The 25139-nt window shown below is 44.2% G+C and overlaps 1 non-coding gene across 1 annotated transcript; it reads left to right on the top strand.

Moving 5' to 3' along the window:
* The first annotated feature begins 24732 nt into the window (after positions 1-24732).
* trnas-gcu (transfer RNA serine (anticodon GCU)) lies at positions 24733-24814 on the top strand. The gene has a single exon. It is a non-coding gene; the product is annotated as a tRNA-Ser (tRNA).
* The last annotated feature ends 325 nt before the right edge of the window (positions 24815-25139 follow it).

The raw sequence follows: 25139 nt of genomic DNA on the forward strand, positions 1-25139 counted from the left end.
CTCAGTTCAGCAGAAGCACAGAATGCAGCTCTGGTGCCAACGGCGACAGATTAAATACTGCCTTGCAGCCTGGCTTTGAGGTTCTGGAGTTCGGTATGCAAGCTGCTGTCTCTCGGGGCTTCCAGGATGCGATAGCTACCATTAAACCAACGAGACCACTGATAAGTGGGGACCCAAATGGGTAATAGCCAGAGGTGCCCTGAATGAGGCTGCTCTTTTTCAGGGTGACTGGACTTGCCAGGCAGCTGGCATCCAGGGTGATATTGCACAGACCCCCTGCGGTTGCTTCACATGCAGTCGTGGCGTAAAAGTTGAGTACGGTCATTAATTTCACATCCACAGGCAAAGATGGCAAGATGATCTTGGTCACAGGTCTTCATGTAGTAGATGGCACAGCTCTCCTCATGCCTCGTTGGTGAGGTGCACTCTTCTCACTCAGAGCTTCTCACCTAAAGTCTTCATAGGATCTGCATGGCCTGTAAATACCTTGACGGGTACATCCTCAAATGTTGCCACATTCTCTTTTCTTCCATTCTGCACTGCTGTTCCTTCGCCTCCATTAAAATTGCAAACAAGGGAATGTATATAGGGAATCCCCTACCTGGCACTCTTAATCTGTTACTATGGCTGGGGGTAAAATTTTCCCAGTAGTTTCAAAGGTCATTATGCTTTCAGAGGCAAGTCCTGCTCAATCCAGACACAAAGCAAAAAAGAAAAAATCAGTTTAAAAGCTCTTCTGTAACTCCAGCAATCTCTCTTGAAAATTTCTTCAGGCTGCAGGCTCCATAGTAAAGCACTTCCAGCAGTATATTCCAATATTAACAACATATACACCTCTTTTATTAAGTTCTAAATTACCCTCGAGGCAATGGGAGTTCAAGTCATGGGATTCATGCGTCCAGCCCTGTTCATCCTCATTAAAATTTATGGCAGTGAACTCCCAGTAGCACTGGTAAGTGCACATATGGAAGAGCCTACTTTGCATTGAAAACTACAGTGCAGCCACTAGCTTCATACTCCACCTACGGAAATGACAAGTGTACTCATTTTAAGGCAGAAAATGGTGAATAAATTTGGTGCTATTGACGTTTATAGTTAGGAGCCAAATTTCAACTCCAGGAATCGCTGGGTGCCACGCTGCTGCCATGTTTATCATTAGTAAATAGCAATGAAGCATCAATTTATTATCCTCAGTGTTTAAGGTTGCTAAGAAAGCATCACTTTGAATTTCAGATTTTAAACCATCCAACTTTCAGGGGAGAGTCATGATCTATTTGTGCATCAAAGTCAACATGATGGAGCATGCATGCACGCAAGTCGGGCCTTTGAACCAGAGGAAAATCTTGTGACAGTGAAGTCTTGGCCAGGTGCCAAAGTATAAAGATTTGGGGCTGCTCTAGGCTACAGGAGCTTTGGGTTGTCACAAAATCTTTTCATTTATTTTATTTGTTAAAAAAATGTAACAGTAAGCTAACTAATGAGACAACTGTATGTACTTGAAAAATTATGGGTAATTGTTCGGAGTTGAGGATGAATTATAGAGTTTGACAAGTATTACTCGCCATTTTTAAAGGTTTCTTTTTTGACACTGCACTGGTTCACTCATTCCTACAGAGCAATGTTATTAGATTTAAATATATTCAAACTTACATGATGACGGCATGTCTCTTTATGATGTTATGACATTACTGATTGGACTTTGTCGAGTATGAAGGCACAAAATTCCTGGGGGCTCACTCCACATCGGAGATGCAACGAGATGTGCCATCTGAGGCTGACATCCCCGGCAGGCATATTTTGACACTCATGCCAAGATGTGTCCCATTGCAGATTTTCAGAGTCTGCAAATTTAAAGTTACTACTTTTCTTAAAGCAATTGATTACTTTGCTATCAACTGCTATAAGAGAATCAACATTTTCTGTTTTTTCGGACCTACTTCCATCAGGAACATATAATGGTGTGCAAGGACACCCGCACCACGTAGCTGGACTTCGTTCTGGGAGCACTGGAGGCAGAAGTACCAGGATTTTGGATGGATGACATCATCCTGCCAGTCCTGCCCCTTCTTGAGGCAGACTTAAGCATTTCCCCCTCAACTTACGCTGACACCGTCTCCTTCTCAGGCCCAGGAATTTTGGTGCCTAATTATCCCGAGTGATACACCTAATGAATATTAAAATTCTGCAATGTGTTTGTGCGTACTTGTACCTGTGTTTGATGTAAGTCCTCCCAGGCAATCCGAAGAAAATAATAGCTTAGAAGGTGGGACAAGTTATTAACGTTGATTTATGATTCTCTTATGCCACCTTCTCCCAAAGCAGCTTGTTTACCAGATATATTATTGGAAAGTTGTAGCTGGAATAAGAAGTGTCCATAAGCAAGGTGAATTAACTTTTTATGACCGCTTGGTGGATAGACATTTATCTGTGGATAAATATTTACCTTTCTTTCTCTATTTAGTTTTTAAAACAAGTTTTTTGTGCTTGTGACCTGTGCATCGTGAGATTATTCTTATAAATTAGTGGAGTCAGCTGCCTGCACGAGAGGCTGGACTCCAACTAAAAATCTATTCAATTTGATGACAGCTTTCATTTTTACTGTTACAGTTTCTTTTACCTGACCTCTTTGGGACTGCATGACCTATACATAGTTGCACTGTTACATAGAGTTAGATAGAATGTACAGCACAGAAACAGGCCATTTGGCCCAACTGATCCATGTCGGTGTTTATGCTCCACACAATCCTCCTCCCACCCCATTTCATCTAACCCTATCAGCATACCCTTCCATTCCTTTCTCCTTCATGTACTTATCTAGCTTCCCCTTAAATGAATTTATGCTCTTCATCTCTACTCCTCATGATAGCGAGTTCCACATTCTAACCACTCTCTAGGTAAAGAAGTTTCTCCTGAATTCCCTATTGGATTTATTAGTGATTATCTTATATTTATGGCCCCTAGTTTTGGTCTCACCTACAAAATTATACACAATTTAGTAACCATTTTCACACAATATACGTAACAGTTCTAATTCTAACTATATCATAAATGTAAAGTTGAACAGTGATTGAAGTGATGGACTGCTCTAATGAAAAATGCTTAGGTTCAAGCTAACGATCATTAACGTTGTTGAAGAATAAAAAGCTGACAAAGGGGGAATGTTTCTTTACTTTTAATATATTACTGGTCGCTTTTAAAATAAAATATTTCACTTTACCTCTCTGGGACTATGCCTGCACATAAAAATGTCTGGGCTGGAATTCCAGTTTCCAACCTGAAGTCCTGTTGCCATTCTGGACCTAATCCTGAATCTCAACCTTAAAATTTCAACCCCTGGTTAAACTTTTGAGCTGTTGTGTGTCCCTCCCCCTACTATGGGAGAGGATTTCAAATACAAAAGGAAGATGGTTATTGCCATAAAATATTCCAAGCCAGGCACTTACATGCTCGGCCCTGGTTACCAAGAAACACCTCCACTGATGCCCCACAAATGCAATTGCATGTGCCCGCTGATTGGTAGGATGTCAGGAGATCTTGCAAGAGACCGCTCAAATATAATGGAAAAAAATTAAAAGGCTGCCTGGCGGCAGTGCTTCACTGCATGCACCCACCCAAAATTAGGTCAGGGATCATCTTTATACCATGTGGCCCCCCCAGAATGTTCAAGCAATAGGAGTGCTGCAAAGAATAGTTGGGAATCTTTTTAAAAGGGCTTCAGGCTTTACTTTGGGCTACGTAATTACCTTGCAAGAAGAAGTCCCAACAAATTTCATATGTCATGAATGACTGACAAACTCTGGCATGAGTTGGCTATAGGTCTAAAAATCACGGCAATGCGACTACTCCTATGTATAAAGGTTGCCTTCTCATGTTACAATTCCTATACCTTTTTCTCAGATGAGTCGCTGAAATCAGGCAGTAGAACAGAGGGAAAATCAAGGCAATTTGGATGGGGAAGTCTATCCTACATTACTGCCCCAGATTTTCCTCCACCCGGCCGAGCAGGGAAGGCTATTAGTTGCCCATTAACCACCCCACTGCATGTAAATGATGTAGGAGAGGTAGGTCCTGGCAGCCTGGCCAATTTCCTAGCTTTTGGCTGCTAGCACTGCCAACCCCAGGGACAGCCAGGAGAGGGATGGAAGTAGTCCATAGGGTAGCAGCAGAAAACCCACTGAAGCCCTTTCTGGAGGGAGAGAGCCCTGCATTGGGCACTTTTTCCCCTCCTCACACCCCAAGACTTAGCTTTTTTAGGCTTTATGTAACGCAGACCAAAACTTCTGCTTTCGTTGCATGCCACTTTGATATCAGCAAGCCCTTTGCTCAGAGGTCATTCAATGTCACTCATATCGTGAATCATAGAGAACTGTGTGGCAGCCATTATCCCATTTGAATTTTCCTCTTTAGTTGACTAGAGTCCTAGAATCATAAAATCATACAGCAGAGAAGGAGGCCATTCAGTCCATTGTGCATGTGCTGACTCCTTGAAAGAGCTATCCAATTAATTGCACTTCACTGATCTTTCCCCATAGCCCTGCAAATGTTTCCTTTTCAAGTATATATTTAAAGCAGATATTTTGGAGTTCAACACCACATGTAAATTAAAGAGAGATCCTTTCAAGTCTTTTATATTTTTGATCAATGGAATTCTCTAATTGCTGTAATTGCATAGTGAATATCCTCTTAATGCAATAATACTTTCACTGAAAGCTTTCTCTCCAAAATCTGAATCCACATTCTGCCGCTTTGCATCCCCTCTGCATCATAACACAGCTTCTGTAAATAGTGACGCTAATTCTTTTATGCTAGCTGTGTGCTCGTGTGGAAATTCCACCTAGAATCTTTAGTTCTGGCAGGTAATCTGAACTCCATGGGTGAACTGAGATTCACATTGTCGATGTACAAAATCGCATCAGGAAGGTTTATCAAGAGACAAACATGCCTGCTTCATTCAAAAATCTTGTTGCTTACCATAGTCCAAAAGAGATAAATTCTTAAAAAAGTACTTTAACCCTTAGGAACTGGTTTCAATCTCACCATATTCAAGTATGTTGCTGATTTGGTGTCTTGCCAATTAGATTTTGTGTATTGATTAGCCTGTAAATGAATCTGTCCAAGTAGTTTCAGCTTCTATTTATTGGTATGTAAATCTAGTATTTTCTGCCTTTTTGGAGATCACGGTGGGCATACCACATGATCTCCTGTGTGTGTTATATGCTAAATTTAGGGAGTAATTGTTAATCTTGGGCACATTAATCCACAAACAGCACATGTAAGGGTGCAGGTAACAGATCATAGGTGATTCAGCCTACATATGGAAAAGGCATTTTTGGTATAAACACAAACATGTTAGAGCAAAATGTGAACCATAATAGTATATATTGTTGTGCATCTTAATCTAGTGAAAAAATCACATTCAATTGAACATAGGAGTTATTTGCCTCCCCATTTTAAATATACTGGGTGTTTGCCAGTTTATGAAAGTGATACACAGGAACAGGAGTAAGCCATTCAGCCCCTCGAGCCTGTTTTGCCATTCTATTAGATCATGGCTGATCTGTACCTCAACTCCATTTACCCGCCTCTTCTCTATATCCCTTGATACCCTAACTTAACAAAAATCTATCAACCTCAGTCTTGAAAATTTCAATTGATCCTGCATCCACAGCCTTTGAGGAGAGTCCCAGATTTCCATGACCCTTTTTTTGGAAAAAGTGCTTCCTGATTGCACACTTATTTTAATTTTAATATTCTGCCCCCCTTGTTCTGGATTTTCCCACCATAGGAAATATTTTTTCTGTATCTGTCCTATCGAACCTTATTAGTAATTTAAATACTCGATTAGATCACCCCTCAACCTATAGGGAAATCCTGATTTTCCAGCAATTCTTGAACCTGGACAATAGTCAGTCAAAGAAAGTCACACTCACGGTAGTTTTGTTAATCAAAAGTGATTATTTAATGATGGTATAATTCACATAAGCATGAACCAAATCAAGTAATGCATACAACCTTATTCTACCCATTATACATTTAATGGTTCACAATGTAATTATTTCATGATTTAACAATTCATACAAACATCAAGTAAATCACACATTACATACAAGCTTAGAAACCAAGGGTTTTTGCATCAAGGCTGTTAGAATGATCAGCTCTTCTGTACTTGAGGGCTTGTTCTTGAACGTCCTTCCAATAGATAGGGCTCTTTTTCACGCTCCCTGGCTGCAATGTCTGTTTTCATTGCAATGTCTCCTTTTATGTTGTTTTTGCCCAATGGAATGTAGGATTGGAGAATCCTACATCCCAAACCCACGACCTCTACCACCTATCACCTCCCAAACCCACGACCTCTACCACCTAGAAGGACAAGGGCAGCAGGCACATAGGAACAACACCACCTGCATGTTCCCCTCCAAGTCACACACCATCCCAACTTGGAAATATATCGCCGTTCCTTCATTGTCGCTGGGTCAAAATCCTGGATCTCCCTACCTAACAGCACTATGGGAGAACCGTCACCATACGGACTGCAGCATTTCAAGAAGGTGGCTCACCACCACCTTCTCAAGGGTAATTAGGGATGGGCAATAAATGCTGGCCTTGCCAGCGACGCCCACATCCCATGAACGAATAGAAAAAAGAAAGTGTAATTTTTGTCCAATCATTCCTCTGTTGCATTCCTCTGTTGGTAGGCATGTTCATTATCATACCTCAATGATGGACAATTAAAATCAATTAAAGCAAGGTCCAATTATCTCAGACCATTGGAATGCATAGGCTCCTTCTTATCGGTGTGTAAACTCTCTCAGGCAAAGATCAGAATGAGTGGGCTCCTTCTTATCTATACACAGACTCTTTAATGGCTTTGTTGTCTCAATGGTTTCTCAGTTACTTTGCATGGTCCCTTTCTTATCAGTTGGGTTTTTACAAGCCAAAGTCCTATTAGAAAGCTCTAAAAACTTTTCCAATTTCTGTAGTTGCTGTATTTGCAGTTTTCAAATGTAATATTTAAAAAGGGGCACAGTTAACCCTTTCCTTCGAACGTAACACTGTTCAAGGGGTTTTAACCCCACAAACCTTCTAAATGCAAGGGGATGCAAACCAAGTTTATGCAATCTGTCCTCATAATTTAACCCTTTAAACCCCAATATCTTTCTGTTGAATCTGTGCTGTAGCCCTTCCAAGGCCAATACCTCTTTCCTGAGGTTTGATGCCCAAAACTGAATGCAGTACTCCAGATAGGGTCTGACCAAGGCTCTGTACAGCTGAATCAACACTTCCTCACTTTCGAATTGCAACCATCTCTTCTATATTTGTGATCAATATTTTTACCATTGAAATTTAAAACACATAACAATAATATGGATGTGTGGTTGTTGAAGCAGCTTCATTTTGACAGACCTCTCTGTTAAGCTGATAAATTTTCTCTGATTTATATGATTGCAGAATGAAAAATCCGTTTAGTCTTTTTTATAATTGGCCTGTCATACGGGATGCAAACTTATCAGTAAGCAGCTTCCCCTGTGTATAATGTGCATGAAGGTTTATTTGAAATGCACAAAATGTATTTTTTTAAACCTCTCCAAAGCTGCTTAATAACTAACCTTTGATCAGAGAGGACTATGTTCCCAAGGGGTTTGAAGAATGTTTCATGGATAGCTGAACAGTCTTGGGTAAAGATTAAGCAGATTTGTTGCTATTGATATGTTCAACAGTGATTTCCATTTAGGATGAATAACCCTTTAAGTGCTATTAATTGCATATAATGTATTTCCAATAGCATTAGAATAATGAATTTGAGGTAAACTTATAATAAAACAAATAATGATTATGTATGAACACCATTTGACGAATTGTATGAAATCTACACAAAAGGGATTATATAAGTTATTGAGTTGACTCACTGCTACTTAGAGTTAAGGTTAGAAGGTTAAGTAGATAATATCTGATTTCTACTTTTAACCAAATATTACATTGTATCACCCTTTTATTATGGTTCTATGGAATTAAATACTTACTGATAACAATTACTCAGATTCACAAAACATCTCTGAAGCAAATTGTAAACTACCTTTTGACCAAAATTAAATTAGTTGTGGTACAATGGTGCCCTCTGCTACCATTATTATGGGGCTAAATTGAATGTGGTCAAAATTAATATTCCTAAATTATTAATTTTCATTTCATTATTTCCTAAAACATAAGGACACAAGAAATGCTATGTATATGTTAGAAAGTTAACTTCAGCATTTGTCTTGAAGGATCACATTATAATGGTAGAAGGTTAGGCCTACTTGATCTGTAATACAATATTGATATTTGGCTTTTTAACATCATTTTTTCACCAGAATTTGAAAGGAGCATTCATAGAATCTTACAGCATAGAAGGAGGCCATTCAGCCCATCATGCCTGTGCTGGCTGTTTGAAATAGCTGTCCAATTTAAATCCACAACCCAGCTTTTCCCTCATAACCCTGCAAATTAGTCCTCTTCAAGTACATGTCCAATTGCCTTTTTGAAAGTTCCTATGCTTCCACCACCCTTTCAGGTAGTGCATTTTAGAAATTAACCACCTCTGTGTGAAAAAAATTTTGCTCATGTCCCCTCTAGTTCTTTTGCCAATTATTTTAAATCTATTACCTTTGGTTGCCAACCCACTTGCCAGAGGAAACAGTTTCTCCCTATTTGCTCTATCAAAACCCCTCATTATTTTGAATACCTCGATCAGGTCTCCCCTTAACCTTCTCTGCTTTAAGGAGAATATTTCCAGCTTCTCCAATCTCTCCACATAACTGAAGTCCCTCATCCCTGGTATCATCCTGGTAAACCTCCTCTGCACTCTCTCCAAGGCCTTAACATCATTTCTAAAGTGTAGTGCCCAGAATTGGACACAATACTCCAGCTGAGGCCGAACCAGTGATTTGTAAAGATTTAGCATGACTTCCTTGTTTTTGTATTCAATGCCCCTATTTACAAAGAATCCCATATGCTTTCTCAACCGCCTGATCAACTTGTCCCTGCCACCTTTAAAGATTTGTGAATATGCATCCCCAGATCCCTCTGCTCATGCACCTCTTAAAATAATACCATTTAGATTATACTGCCTCTTTATGTTGTTCCTCCAAAAGTGCATCACTTCACACTTATCCACTTTAAATTGCATCTGCCATGTGTCTGCCCATTTCACCAGTCTGTCTATGCCCTCCTGAAGTCTACTACTATCCTCCTCACTATTTACTATGTTGCCAAGTTTTGCATCATCCACAAACTTTGAAATTATGCTCTGTATACCCAAGTCCAGGTCATTTATATATAACAAGAAAAGCAATGGTCCTAATACCAACCCCTGGGGGACCCCACTGCATACTTCACTCCAGTCAGAAAAACATCCGTTCACCACTACTCTTTGCCTCTTATCCCTTAGCCACTTATGTACCCAAGTTACTACCGTCCCTTTAATACCATGTGCTTTTATTTTCCAATAAGTCTCTTATGTGCGACCTTATCAAATGGCTTTTGAAAATCCATATATAGAACATCTACTACACTACCATCATCAACCCTCTCTGTTACTTTAGCAAAGAACTCAATCAGGTTAGTCAGACACAATTTACCTGAAACAAATCGATGCTTGCTGTCCCTTATTAAGCCATGCTTCTCCAAGTGAGAATTAATTTTGTCCTTGAAATGGTCACCAATAGTTTTCCCACCACTGATATTAGACTGAATGGCCTATAGTTATCACTCTCCCCTTTTTGAATAGTGGTATAATATTTGCAGTCCCCCAGCACACTGGTACCACTCCCATATCCAAGGAGGATTGAAAGATTGTGGTCAGAGCTTCTGCTATCTCCACCCTAGCTTCCCTCAGCCACCTCGGATACATCCCATCTGGATCGGGTGACTTGTTAACTTTGTGATGCCAACCTATTTAGCACCTCCTTTCCATCAATTTTTATCATATCCAATATCTCTACTCCCCCTCCTCTACTGTGACATTGGGCTTGATGTTAGCAGGGCTGCGGGTCCGCGGGGCGGGGGCTATCGGGCGTGTGGGTAAGGCGCCCGGTGAAATTAGTCAGCCACCGGCGCGATCACAGCCCAATTAGATCCACTTACCTTGTCTTCTGGGTTCCCCACTGCTGATCTGCGCGTCGGGCGGGCTGCGCATGCGCAGTAAGATCTGTCAGCTGGAGGAGCTCTATTTAAAGGGGCAGTCCTCCACTGACAGATGCTGCAACAAACAGAAAAAATTACAGCATGGAGCAGCCCAGGGGGAAGGCTGCTCCCAGTTTAATGATGCCTCACTCCAGGTATCAATACATGGGGTGAGGAGGAGGGGGAGGACAGAGATCTTCCCCCCGGCGGGCGGGAGGAAGCGGCCTGCCTCTGCCACCAGGAAGGCCTGGCTTGAGGTGGCAGAGGAGGTCACCTGCACCACCAACATATTGCCCACCTGCATACAATGCAGGAGACGCTCCAATGACCTCAGTAGGTCAACCAAAGTGAGTACACTTACTCATTCCCCTACACTCCATCTGCCACATCACCGCCCCCACCCCACACCTCCTTCTGCACTGCCAACACTACTCTGTCACATCACACCTCATACCCACTCAAACCTCATCCTCATCTTACCTGCACTTACTCACCTCGCCAGTACTCATCCCGCCACTACCACTCAACCCAATCCTCATACAATCTCATGGCTCTATCTCATACTCACCCTCTCGTGCATCTCTTTCACGGTCAGCCTCACTCAACCTGCCACTACCTGTGCTGCAGCCACAGGGCATGCATCACATATGTGCAGTAGGCAGCGTAAGGAAAACGTGTCGTGAGCATGAAGGGGATGCACAAGGGTGTTTGAGGGTTTGTCATGGGTGTTACTTATATATTGAATTTCTGACCAACTCACATTACATATTATATTGGCACCACTACTGCCATGTCTTTGCGAATCTTGTCTGGTTTGTGCAATAATGCCCTTTCCTGAAGATCACTATGAAGACCCACAACTGATGCCACCCATTGTGTCACTGCAGAGTGGGTGTAGGTGTATTTGCAGGGCTCTTTTGTGCAGACGGCTGAGAGACGTCGGCGATGTCCCCCGTGGCACCCTGGAAGGATGCGGAGGAGAGGTTGTTGAGGGCAGTGGTGACTTTGACAGCGACAGGTAAGAAGATGGTGCTCGGGCCAGCCAGGAGCAGCTCGGCATGAAGGAGGCTGCAGATGTCCACGACTACATGTCGAGTGACTCTGAGCCTCCATGTGCACTGCTGCTCAGAGAGGTCCAGGAAGCTGAGCCTCGGTCTGTGGACCCTGTGGCGAGGGTAGTGCCCTCTGCGACGCATCTCTCTCTGCAGTAGCCCTCCCTCCTGCTGTACAGGTGGATGTGTCACAGCACTCTGTTGTGGAGCTCCACGTGTCACAGGTGGACGGCATGGATGGCGAGGCTGGTGAGGCTGGTGATGCTGTTCGCCCTCCGAGGAGGTCATGACTGCAGCTACGGCGGCCCCATCCGGAAGATGTACATCTGAGGGGGTCCGCAAGGTAGGTACATGTCTCTGGACCCCGGGGTAAGTGTGCAAGTTGGTGACTTTGATTGTCAGGAGGAGGGTGGTGGAGGCCAAACTTTGTCCCAAGTGACAGAGTGGCCTCATGCAATGAGTGAGGGTCTCCCCCCCCCACCTGTCAAATGGACCTTTGCAGCTGCCACAGGCTGACAGCTGCAACACGTCCATTTCAACTGGGAGTGTTTCCCCCAGTATGGGAAACAGTCCCTGTTTGCTATAAAATCCCACCCCTCCTCACATAATCCCTTAATCAGGTCAGTTAATGACCTGAACAAGCAAAGTAAATAGCTTCAAGTGGCATCCCGCTGGCTTTAATTGCCTGTGAGATTCCCACCAGCGGGGGCTGCGCGCGCACGCCGGCGCGTCAGTGGGGAACCCAGAAGTGGGCGGGTTGGAGCCTGGCTCCCGACCCGCTCTGGGATTCTCCGATAGCGGGTGCTAAAATGATGCCCATTAACTTCATCCTCTTCTTTTGTGAAGACAGATGCAAAGGATCCATTCAGTACCTCAGTCATGCCCTCTGCCTCCACAAGAAGATTTCCTTCTTTGTCCCTAATTGGCCCCATCATTGCTTTAACTTTTACTTTTTATATGTTTATAAAAGATTTTGGGTTTTTTGAGCTTTGAAACCCATATAGACAAGTATAAAGGAGAAGTATTAATCCATTTAAGCTTCATAATCTAATATGCTTTAACCTGCTATCCCAGGTGAGGTCACATCCATTGATTAAACATTCATGGTCCTTAGCACAATTAACAGCAAAAAGAATCAAAGTAAAGCTGCAAAGTTCACCGAAGGCTTCACTCTTGGGAAATCCAGCTATAACCATAGATTGTACTTTATGCAAGAGTGTGTTACAGGAAGAGACAGGAATCAAGAAAATTATAGATCCATTTACTGAAAATGTCATATCCTTCTTTAAAGAAATAAGGCCAAGATACAGCATCAGTGCTCATCAGTTTTACTAGCCAGGGAGCAATGAAGGGCCGATTGATCCAAGCCCACACTGTGGAAACAAAGGGTGAAAAATTGGGCTTTGTATCGCCCGTTGTTTCGGCACTACGTGGCCTCCTGAACATCCAAGATGGCATCTTGGCTGTGCACGCATGTTTCTAATGTGACATGCGCCAGACGCCACCTTGGTATAGGTATTAGCGCGAGTACAAATATTGAACGCCGGCACCATATAAAGTAAGGAGAAAATCGGTGTGCAACGCTGATTTAAAGTGATAGGCACCATTCTGGGACTTAACTCTCAACTCAACGCACAGTCTTAACCACAACCATCTGAACGTGTTTTAGAGTGCCCGGAGGACCCCCACCTGTGCTATTTAAAGGGATCATGCAGGATTTGCAGGTTAATGGCTGGATTATTGCTTCAGGCTGCCGATACATTTGTACTTGTTTTTAGAGGTCTCCTATACTTGAATACTAGGACTTAGGGACATAGCCTAACATTTAGAGTCAGGACTTGTAGGAGTAAAGTTAGGAAACGCTACTACATGCAAAAGGTGGGAGAAGGTTGGAACGCTCTTCTGTAAATGGCAGTTGATGCTAGCTCAAATGTGAATTCTAAATCTGAGATTGATATATTTCTGTGAACCAAGGGTATTAAGGGAAATGGGGCTAAGGCAGGTATATGGAGTTAGGTCACAGGTCCACCATGATCTCATTGAATGGCGGAACAGGCTCATGGGGCTAAATGCCACTGCCACTTGCTGCCTCCTGATATGCATCACCTTCTCCTGCAAGAAAGCGGGACGTGTATCTGGGTGATGTGCCTGTCATGGTTGGTTGGCTGCCAGTGGGTCTGACTGTCAGTTGTGGTTTGGCAGCTTGCAACAGTGGTAATGTGTGAGGGTGAGAGGAAACATCTGATTAGAAGCGTTGAGTACTGATGGAAAGAGCTTATTGGGATGTGGGTGATGGGGGGTGTAGTGTGTGGAGCAGTGGATGTGGCTTGAGGTGCAGTTGGCAGGAGATGCCACTTGACAGTTGACCTTACTCACCTTGACCACTTGTGTCAAAGCATTGAACTTCTCCCTGTACTGCATCCATGTTCATGGTGCTATGCGCCTGCCATTGACTGCGTGCCCTGCTGCCTCCCACTGCCTTTTGGGCATATGTCTGGAGGGCCTCTTGCCTCCCCCTGCGGATATAGGATGCCTTTCCTTTTGTCCACCTCTTGCACCAAGGCCTCTAGTGCATCAGCAGATAATGCACGCTCTCTCGCAGGCCTGGTACAAACTCAGATCAGCGGATTGGTGAGGACTGGCTTGCAGATTGAAGGATGTGAGATTTAGTAGTGCGCAACCTTTTGTCAATATTTTAACATAACTCATCAGTTTGTAAACATAGGGATAGGACCTGCATCTGTGTTTTACATGTGCAATGTCTGATCTCTATTCAGAGTACGTGCAGACATTAGACTGTTATTTTTAGCAAATAACAGGTACCAGCTACCTTTAAGAGATTTTTAAGAGACACCTTCCCTTTAGGAGATTGGGGTTCCCCCTGCTGGTGGAAAGTGCAAATTGCATTGAATCCTCGTGCCAACACTGATTTCCAATGCTACTTGCAGATAAGTCCTCAGGCCGGACAAAAGTCTCGTCCTGCCTGCGCAGGGGCCATCGGGCGCGGGTTAATAGCGGATCGCGCTACTCGTGCCCGAAAATAGGCTTTACCGAAAAAAATTTTCCCCCACTGTATCAAAAAAATGCTTGAACTAAGTCACAATTTCAGAACATTGCAGAGGTACATGCATACTTCTTTTATTAGAATAATACTTTGATAATTAAAATGAAGGACAATTCAGAAAATAAATGAGCTGCAGTTCATGAAGTTCATGATTGAAATTAATGAAATTTTAAATCCTACATGAGCTGCATCTGATTGCAGCCCATCACATATTACTTCACACCATGCTAAGTAATGAATATTGTTGATGTAGACATCTTAGTGTCGCATTTTTGATTAACTGCTTAAACGTTGTACCTCTCTGGAAAGAGGACTATGAAAACTGGGATCGACCTTTGCTTGTCATATACCTAAGTGTCAACATTGACCAATCTTTATGTAGCCAATTATAGTAAGAACATAAGAAATAGGAGCAGGAATAGGCCATATGGCTCCTCGAGCCTGCTCCGCCATTCATTAAGACTATGGCTGATCTTCAACCTCAATTATACTTTCTCGCCCGATCCCCATATCCCTTGATTCCCCTAGAGTTCAAAAATCTATCTATCTCAGCCTTGAATATACTCAACGACTGAGCATCCACAGCCCTCTGGGATAGAGAATTCCAAAGATTCACAACCCTTTGAGTGAAGAAATTCCTCCTCCTCTCAGTCTTAAATCGCTGACCCCTTATCCTGAGACTATGCCCCCTAGTTTTAGACTCTCCAGCCAGGGGAAACAACCTCTCTGTATCTCCCCTGTCAAGCCCCCTCAGAATCTTATATGTTTCAATGAGATCACCTCTCATTCTTCTAAACTCCAGAGAATATAAGCTTATTCTACTCAATCAGTAGCAGAATTTGACAAACGACTGGCTCAATCATGGGGTAGAATGCTGTTGCTGGGAAGAAAACTTATTTTGAAGATCCCAGGGAGTAATTTCTTTCCACAGAAGAATTGCTGATTTTTAAGGACAGGAAAAGTCCATTGAGCCCAAACAAATCGATCCATTTTTGATAATTATCAAATCCACATAACTGCCTATTCACCATATCCCTCAATAAACTCTATGCAGAAACACATCCAATTGGCTTTTGAATCCATTTATATTGTCTGCCTCAATGGCCATCCCTGGCAACTTATTCCATGAGTGTGTTATCCTCTGATGAAAAATTTCTTCATGACTTCCCTGCTTTCTCCTAAAAAGCACCAGTTTGGAAAATTTGCACCAAAAAAATCTCATTTGCCTGCCAATTTCTATTTTTGAAGAGCAAAATTCAAACAGGCTAGGGGATGACTGACTGGTAAGGGATTAATGCTGCAGTGATTGCCAGCTCAGTGTATGAACTGAACATGCATTATTATTCTAAGAATGATTCATTTCCATATCAATCTGTTGAAATGATTCTGAATAAATGATAGATGGCAAATTAAGATTGCAACCAGTATTATAGCTTTATATTTGATTCTTACGATGAAAATTCCATTAAATGCACTAACCAAAAATTCTGTAGACGCTTGTGAATGGTAGGGATTATTGATAGTATTTAGATTTATATGCTATTGGTGATTACCTGTTGATTGAAAAATGTAATAAAATAATAATATGTTCCACTACAGCAGCAAATAATGAAGAATCCTGAGGGAAAACAAAGCCAACGTAGTTAATTACTTTGAAAAACAAGAGTATTGTGACATATTTTTGTATTAATGCATTGAGATGCAGCACTTTATGACAATAGAGCATTGGGACCAATTATTATGAGGTACTGGATCATTACGAGTCATTGCTGCAAGCCATACAATGAAAAAGGTATGCATTAAAGGGGATAGAATTAGTACAGGGAGGCTTTAAAAGGAACCTGGAACTGCCAGCAAGCTCATCACTTTCAATGTCAAGAAAATATGGAGAAGTAGTTAAGAAAGAAGTAGAATTTTTGGATTCATAACCAGAACAATAGAGACTAAGTTCTGATGATCCTTTATATTGTATTGAGCAGACCACACTTCGAATTCTGCATGCAGTTTTGGTCAACACATCTATATGCATTGGAGAGGGTACAAGGAGTAACAAGGATAATAACCCTAAGTTTAAAGGAGATGAGCTATGATGAAACATAGGAGAAGCTTAAGCTCTACACACTAGAGAGAAGGTTAAGATGACCTGATTCAGATATATCAAGCATTAAATGGTGTATGATGAACCCAAAATATTACTTCCAGGTAAACCAGGCTGGTAGAATAAGAGGTTTCTTCAGAAGTTGATACAATGGAGTTAATTTTTTTACCCTTCACGCCTGGCAGAAACCAGATGGGCGGGCAGTTAAAAACGAACAGGTTACTTCCTCATAACTCAATCCTTTCGCACTACTCAAAAATTTAAATCTGAAATGTTCTGCAGGCAGATGAGGCGCATCTTGAAGCAGACTGGGGCCTCATGAACTTATGGAAATCGAGGCCCTATCATGTTAATTGCACCCTGATTGCATTATAACTGGGGCGTATGGAGAGGAAGCTGCTGAGGATTTCCCACCCGGCTGAAGCTGGTCTGCAGACAGAAGAGGACAAAAGTAAGTGCAACATTTTCCTTTTGTGGGGCCAGGAGGAGCAGGAGTGTTCCTCTGGGCCCCACAAGGAAAATTGTGGCCTCCCCTTCCCTCCTGTGAGACCCTGCTGAAACCCCCTCCCAGCCTTTTACCTGCAATCCAGCGAGCAGCCCTTAATGGTAGCTCTTCCCCTGCTGGCAGCTGTTCATCACCCTCTTTCCATCCATTTCGGATGGGCAGTGGACTGGTGCGATTTAAATGAAGATCCGGTGGTTAAACCACCTAGAAGGACAATGGCAGCAGGCACATGGGAACAACACCACCTGCACATTCCCCTCTAAGTCACACACCATCCTGACTTGGAAATATATCGCAGTTCCTTCATCGTCGCTGGATCAAAATCCTGGAACTCCCTTCCTAATAGCACTGTGGGCGAACCTTCATCACAAGGACTGCAGCGGTTCAAGAAGGCGGCTCACCACCACCTTCTCAAGGGCAATTAGGGATGGGCAATAAATGCTGGCCTTTCCAGTGATGCCCACATCCCATGAACGAATAAAAAAAATCTCCGCGGCTTCCTGCTGGGAAGGAAATTAATTCGTCGTAGGGGATTCCCACTGGAAACCGGCATCAAATTAAAATCTACCCCAGGGTCTTGCTTCATTTCCTTGGGCTTCATTTTTTTTCTTGGCACTCAAGAAGAAAGGCAGATGCTTGTGCAGTTGAAGCTGTAAGATGGAACTTTGAATGTCTCTTCAGAGGTACCTACAGAGGTTGAGTCAAAAACCAACATCGAAATGTTAATTCAGAGGTAGCAAAATGTTATTTTAAAGGTGGCAAAATATGACTAACTGGTTCGTTTTGTCCAGTCTTGTATACTCGTTAAAAATTTGCAAAGATAAACATCTGGTAATTTTTAATTAGAACTTTTACCATGTATGTCTCAGGTAATCTATATAACTTGTTATGTTAATTGAAATAAATCTGCTCTATTTTATTGTCTTGTTGTTATCTCAAGCCAGGTTCATAAGAATGATAAAGCTTTTCAACAATGTAAAGACTGGGCGTAAGTATCTTTCTTCAGCCATTATTCTATTTGTATGAAGTGAACATTTAATCTAATTATCAATTAAATATTACACCAGATGAAACCAGACACCTGGGGCCCGATATTAGGAGGGAGGAGGATTAGCAGCGGGGGGGTCGATTGGGCACATGGGTAACGCGCCCAGTGAAATCGGTGGATTTGGCATGCAATCGCAGCCTAATTGAAGGTACTTACGTGTACTTCCGGGTTTCCCGTTGCATACCTGCGCAGCGGGCGCACTGCGCACCCGCATCACAGGCTGTCAGCAGGAGGAGCCCTATTTAAAGGGGCAGTTCTCCAATGCTCCTCCTGCAGCAAAGAACCAAATTGGCAGCATGGAGCAGCCCAGAGGCAAGGCTGCTCCAAGGTTCTCTGACTCCTCACTCCAGGTGCTGCTCGATGGGGTCAGGAGGAGGAGGGAAACGTTTTTCCCAGCGGACGGGAGGAAGTGGCCTGCCTCTGCCACCAAGAAGGCCTGGCTCGAGGTGGCAGAGGAGGTCAGCAGCAGCAGTAACATCTCCCGAACCTGGGTCCAGTGCAGGAAGCGCTTTAATGACCTAACCAGGTCAGCCAAATTGAGTATACTTACGCATTCTCCCACACTCCGTCTTCCACATCACCTCCACCACACAACTCCTTCTGCACTGCCATCACAATGCTCTCGCATCACTCCTCACATCCACTCAACCATCATTCTCACCTTGCCTGCACTTACTCACCGCCCCAGTTCCCATTCGAATACTACCACGCAACCCAATCCTCATACAATCTCATGGCTATGTCTCATACGCACCCTCCCATGCATCTCCCTCACGGTCACCCCCACCCACACCAATGCATGCAGCAGGTCACTATGCAACCATCACTCAATCATGCCTCTCTGTGTTTTGCCTTGATAGGAGAAGAGATGCCAGAATGCCCGGGAGAGGGCAAGGACCGGAGGGGGCCCGCCACGCCAGGTGGTCCTCACCGACGCAGAGCAGCAGGCACTGGAATTAAGCCGTACGCTGGAGTGCCTGTCCGTGGCGTCGCCGAGACTGCGAGCTCACAAGCGGCTGGTGACAGAAATTTAACACTCAGCACTCATGCTAGCGAATGATCTTAGCATCACTTGGCATCTGCAGCACCTCAGCACCTGTCCACATGCTTAATATTGCTTTCTGTTCACTTGCAGGGCCATCTGCGACTGCCGTGACTGCCGGCCTCTGAGGGGGCATCGTCACATCTGAGCCTGCCATCCACCAGCACAGATACACACACTTCGGTGGCTCCCTGTCCTCAGTTAGTTGGGGTTGCACATGGTGAGTCACCACGCACACGTGAGCACGAGCAGACCCTGGTAGCAGGGGCAGCCGTGGAGAGTCCGCGTTGGTGGGAGCACTCTTCTCCAAGCTCTGCTCAGCTGGACCCAGATACTGAACCCTGGGGGCCAGCCGTGAAAAGGAGAGTCATCGAGGGGCACATTGCCGAGGTACTGGAACAGTTGCCACGCGCACTCTCCTGCATGAGTGGAATACTGTCACAGGGACGTGAAGGCATCTCTGAGATAATGTCGTGGGTAAGTGCAATGGAGGGAAGGCTAGCCTCCATCGAACTTCAAGCACGGCTCAACAATGGGTCCATTCAGGCCCTGACAACGGCCGTTCGGATTCAGGGTGAGCAACATTCTGCCGCCTTAAACAGGCTGACAGACACCTTACAACTGGCCTTCCAAGGCTTCACACAAGTCCTCCAAACTGTTCTCCAGCAGGGTGGAAGGAGTGATGTGGGCCTGACCGAGGAGAGGGACGATGGCGAAAGGGGACATGGAAGTGGCGATGCCACTCAAAGCGCTCCCACGTCTCATCCGTTGCCCCCCTCTCAACCAGTACCCGCAATGCTGCCCTGTCTCCAGGTGGCCGAGTCTGCCCCTGCACAGGTGCAGGTGGAGCAGTCTTTGGAGGGGCCCTCACGGGCACTGAAACCCAGAGGTCATCCGCGCAAAGATTCTCATCGGTCAGGGCATGGACAAGAGCAACCTGCCACCACCTCTGCTGAAGCCACAGGGGTAGCAGCACGTAAGGGTTCCCGTAAACGTAAGGCTAAGGTTTTGTGAGCACAAAGGGAATGCACAAGGGTGTATGACAGAATGTCATGTTTTTCATTTAGATTTGTTTCTTTTGCCACTCACATTAAATGTTGTTATCACCACTACTGCCAGGTCTTTGCAAATCTTGTCTGGCTTGTGCAATAATTCCCGTTCCTGAGGATCACCATGAAGACCCACATCTGATGCCACCCATTGGGTCACTGCAGAGTGGGTGTAGGTGTATTTGCAGGGCTCTTTTGTGCAGACGACTGAGAGACGCCGGCGATGTCCCCGCTGGCACCCTGGAAGGATCCGGAGGGGAAGAAGTTGAGGGCAGTGGTGACTTTCACAGCGAAAGGTAAGAAGATGGTGCTCGGGCCAGCTGGGAGCAGATCGGCATCAAGGAGGCTGCAGATGTCCACGACTACATGTCGAGTGACTCTGAGCCTCCATGTGCACTGCTCCTCAGAGAGGTCCAGGAAGCTGAGCCTCGGTCTGTAGACCCTATGGCGAGGGTAGTGCCTTCTGCGATGCATCTCTCTCTTCGGTTGCCCTCCGTCCTTCTGTGCAGACGGATGTGTCACAGCACTGTGTTGTGGAGCGGAAGATGTACGTTTGAGGGGGTTCGCAAGGTAGGTAAATGTGTCTGCATACAAGGGTTGAGGTTCCAAGTTGGTGAATTTTATTGTTAGGAGGAGGGTGGTGGAGGCCAAACTTTGTCAAAGTGACAGAGTGGCCTCCTGCAATGATTGAGCGTCTCCCCCCAACCTGTCAAATGGACCTTTGCAGCTCCCACTGGCTGGTGGCTGCAACATGTCTGTTTCAACTGGGAGTGTTTCCCCCAGTACGGGAAACATGCTCTGTTGAGATGAAAATCCCACCCCTCCTAAAATATCATGTCAATCAGACCTGAACTGCAAATGACCATAATTATCTAAATAATTGCTTTAAGTGGGATCCCGCCGGCTTTAATTGCAGGTTGGAGTCCCGCATGCGGGGGCTGCGCGCACATCTGCTCACTGGGGAACACGGAAATGGGCTCCGGACCCGCTCCGGGATTCCCCAATTTTCGGAACCCCCCCGCCACAAAGGCACCCGCTCAGCCATCCTAAAATTGACCCCCTGATCTTTTCTTCCTCTATCTTTTATGACCAACTCCTCATGTGGATAAGGACTTGTTTGACATCAAAGCCATGTGATGTGGGTTTTATCTATAACCCCTATACTACTGGTTTAATTTCACAGAAATTTTAAATGCACTGTAATTGAGAATAATTAATATCAGACTTCAGTATCTCCCCAATGAGGCATAACTTATACTTCTTAATGAAATTATGTCTCATCATCCATACCAATCATGCTGGACAGCTGCAGTCATGTGGCAAACTCAAAGTTGCAACGAGAAGAATTACTTGAGTAGTAAATTTATAAAATAGATCTGTGCAAAACCCATTCAAACATTATCTGTTTTAGCTTTAGAATTCCCATAGATAGTAAAGTCAGAGTAAGAAATAGGATAGTTCTTTCCACGGCTACTGAAATTAATGCATCTCAGGCCAATAACAGAAGAGCTTTGAATAAATTCCAGTGACAATTTATAATCTACAGTAAGTAAGGCCAATTAGAATCTCAACCGCTGTTACCTGATGAGTAACATGGTTAAAATTTCCTGGGATAATTAGCATACAAATCAAAGTATGAAATTGTAAGGAAAGACTGATAAAACTGGGGCTCTTCAGACATGGAAGGAGGTGAATGAAAGGCAACATACAAAATACTGAACAGCGTTGATAAGATTAATACAGAACATTATTTCATAGTATAAAAGGTTACTAGAATTTCAGGAAGAGTTTCTTCGCACAAAGAGTGATTAACACTTGAAATGGTCTTCCAGGTATAGTAGTGGAGGTGAAAACCTTAAACTCATTCAGGATATAATTTAGAAAGCATAGCAGTGGAATATAAGTTTTTGCTTATTATGGATGGACAAGCTAAGATGAGTTAAATGACTTCACTAATATGTATCTTTCTGATGTGAACTTGTGTAATTAGAATTTATCTGAGCTTGTGCTGAGTGCACTGGATACAGCAAAGGCTATGGGCCCCGACAACATCCCGGCTGTAGTGCTGAAGTCTTGTGCTTCAGAACTAGCCGTGTCTCTAGCCAAACTGTTCCAGTTCAGCTACAACACTGGCATCTCCCCGACAATGTGGAAAATTGCCCAGGTATGTCCTGTCCACAAAAAGCAGGACGAATCCAATCCAGCCAATTACCGCCCCATCAGTCTCAATCATCAGCAAAATGACGGAAGGTGTCGTCGACAGTGCTATCAAGTGGCACTTACCAATAACCTGCTTACCGATGCTCAGTTTGGGTTCCGCCAGGACCACTTGGCCCCAGACCTCATTTCAACCTTGGTCCAAACATGGACAAAAGAGCTGAATTCCAGAGGTGAGGTGAGAGTGACTGCCCTTGACATCAAGGCAGGATTTGACCAAGTGTGGCACCAAGGAGCCCTCGTAAAATTGAAGTCAATGGGAATCGGGGGAAAACTCTCCAGTGGCTGGAGTCATACCTGGCACAAAGGAAGATGGTAGTGGTTGTTGGAAGCCAATCATCTCAGCCCCAGGGCATTGCTGCAGGAGTTCCTCAGGGCAGTGTCCTAGGCCCAACCATCTTCAGCTGCTTCATCAATGACCTTCCCTCCATCATAAGGTCAGAAATGGGGATGTTCGCTGATGATTGCACAGTGTTCAGTTCCATTCGCAACCCCTTAGATAATGAAGCAGTCCGTGCCCGCTTGCAGCAAGATCTGAACAACATCCAGGCTTGGGCTGATAAGTGGCAAGTAACATTTGCACCAGATAAATGCTAGGCAATGACCATCTCCAACAAGAGAGAGTCTAACCACCTCCCCTTGACATTCAATGGCATTGCCATTGCCAAATCCCCCACCATCAACATCCTGGGGGTCACCATTGACCAGAAACTTAACAGGACCAGCCATATAAATACTGTGGCTACAAGAGCAGGTCAGCGACTGGGTATTCTGCAGCGAGTGACTCACCTCCTGACTCCCCAAAGCCTTTCCACCATCTACAAGGCAAAAGTCAGGAGTGTGATGGAATACTCTCCACTTGCCTGGATGAGTACAGCTCCAACAACATTCAAGAAGCTCGACACCATCCAGGACAAAGCAGCCCGCTTCTTTGGCACCCCATCCACCACCCTAAACATTCACTCCCTTCACCACCGGCTCACAGTGGCTGCAGTGTGTACCATCTACAGGATGCACTGCATCAACTCGCCAAGGCTTCTTCAACAGCACCTCCCAAACCCGCGACCTCTACCACCTAGAAGGACAAGAGCAGCAGGCACATGGGAACAACACCACCTGCACGTTCCCCTCCAAGTCACACACCATCCTGACTTGGAAATATATCGTCGTTCCTTCATCGTCGCTGGGTCAAAATCCTGGAACTCCCTACCTAACAGCACTGTGGGAGAACCGTCACCACACGGACTGCAGTGGTTCAAGAAGGCGGCCCACTACCACCTTCTCAAGGGCAATTAGGGATGGGCAATAAATACTGGCTTCGCCAGCGACGTCCACATCCCATGAACGAATAAAAAAAAAACAAAGCAGAGATGAATATAGGAATAATTGATCATGATTGGAACCAGTTGGCTCTTCCTGCTCTGGATCAGTCTCCTGCTCTGCTTTCCTTGAGGTAATGCCATGAATGTCAGTGGTGAAGGAATAGAACTGATGTGCATTGTAAGTCTTCCTGGTTTTTATTTTCTTCTGGCTTAACTGTCACTTATCAGCTGCATGAGGGGGTTGCCTTTGTGTACTGGTTGGTGGGAGGATTTCCTACTTTTGGAAAAATCATTCAATCACTCGATGATCTGTAAGGATTTTAATATAGGAAAGATGCTTAAACTGAGAAGTGATGTCCTGTGCCCTCAGTACTGTCTTTTATATTAACAAAGTTCCTATGATGTTGAACATGCTCAGAGGAGAGATCTCTATGGCTGGACACCTATTTGTTCTGCCACATAAATAGGATCTTGTTTCATGCCGGTTTATGAATTCTCTTCTTTGTTTGAAAAACTTTGAGACAGTTAGAATCTGGGAGCTCAGAAGCTCATGTTCTGTGCTTTCTCTCAAAAGTCTGGTTTGCTTCTCTGACGCTCAGCACCTCCTCTAGCATATAATGATTGAGCTACAAGGTCTCTTTAATTCAATAGATTCTCATATTGCTGTGGTAGCGGTGCTTGTCAACAGCATCGTCTTTGTATCACAATTCAGTTGTGTTGGCTTCCCCCAAGGTGAGATAAGTAACCCTCTTTATCACATTCCCTGTTCTCAATATTTCTCAAATGGTCAATTTGATTTGAAAAGGCTCGAAAAATGTGGTTTCAGGTAGCTTCTTATGTCGGTAATAACAACTGCAACGTCAGCAGACACTTCAGGCCAAGCGACGTCCTATCTCATCTCATCAACAATTGTGACTTCAAGGAGTGTATTATTACAGTCTGTTTTTTGATGTAATTCGATGAGATTTAGCCTCACAGATTCCCTCTTTTTTATATTCATGGCTGCTTTTTCAATCAAGAACAGATTGTTTTTCACAATAGATTCTGGCAGCTTTCTGTAAGCGAGTTAGGAGCAAGCTCAATCTACTGCCACCATAACCATTAGCATTGTGAGATGCTTCGTACATACTTTTTAACAAAACTTTAGTTATTGAGCATAATTGAGCGTTATTGTGACGAGGTGGCCGAGTGGTTAAGGCGATGGACTGCTAATCCATTGTGCTCTGCACGCGTGGGTTCGAATCACATTCTCGTCGATGTTGTGTTCAATTTGCGCATCAAGGTAGATAAATCTCCGGGACCTGATGAAATGTATCCCAGGACGTTATGGGAGGTTAGGGAGGAAATTGCGGGTCCCCTAGCAGAGATATTTGAATCATCCACCGTGACAGGTGAGGTGCCTGAAGATTGGAGGGTAGCAAATGTTGTGCCTTTGTTTAAGAAGGGCGGCAGGGAAAAGCCTGGGAACTACAGACCAGTGAGCCTGACATCTGTAGTGGGTAAGTTGTTAGAGGGTATTCTGAGGGACAGGATCTACAGGCATTTGGAGAGGCAGGGACTAATTAGGAACAGTCAGCATGG

This window comes from Heptranchias perlo, chromosome 15 (genome assembly GCF_035084215.1).
Source record: "Heptranchias perlo isolate sHepPer1 chromosome 15, sHepPer1.hap1, whole genome shotgun sequence".
Classification (NCBI taxonomy): domain Eukaryota; kingdom Metazoa; phylum Chordata; class Chondrichthyes; order Hexanchiformes; family Hexanchidae; genus Heptranchias; species Heptranchias perlo.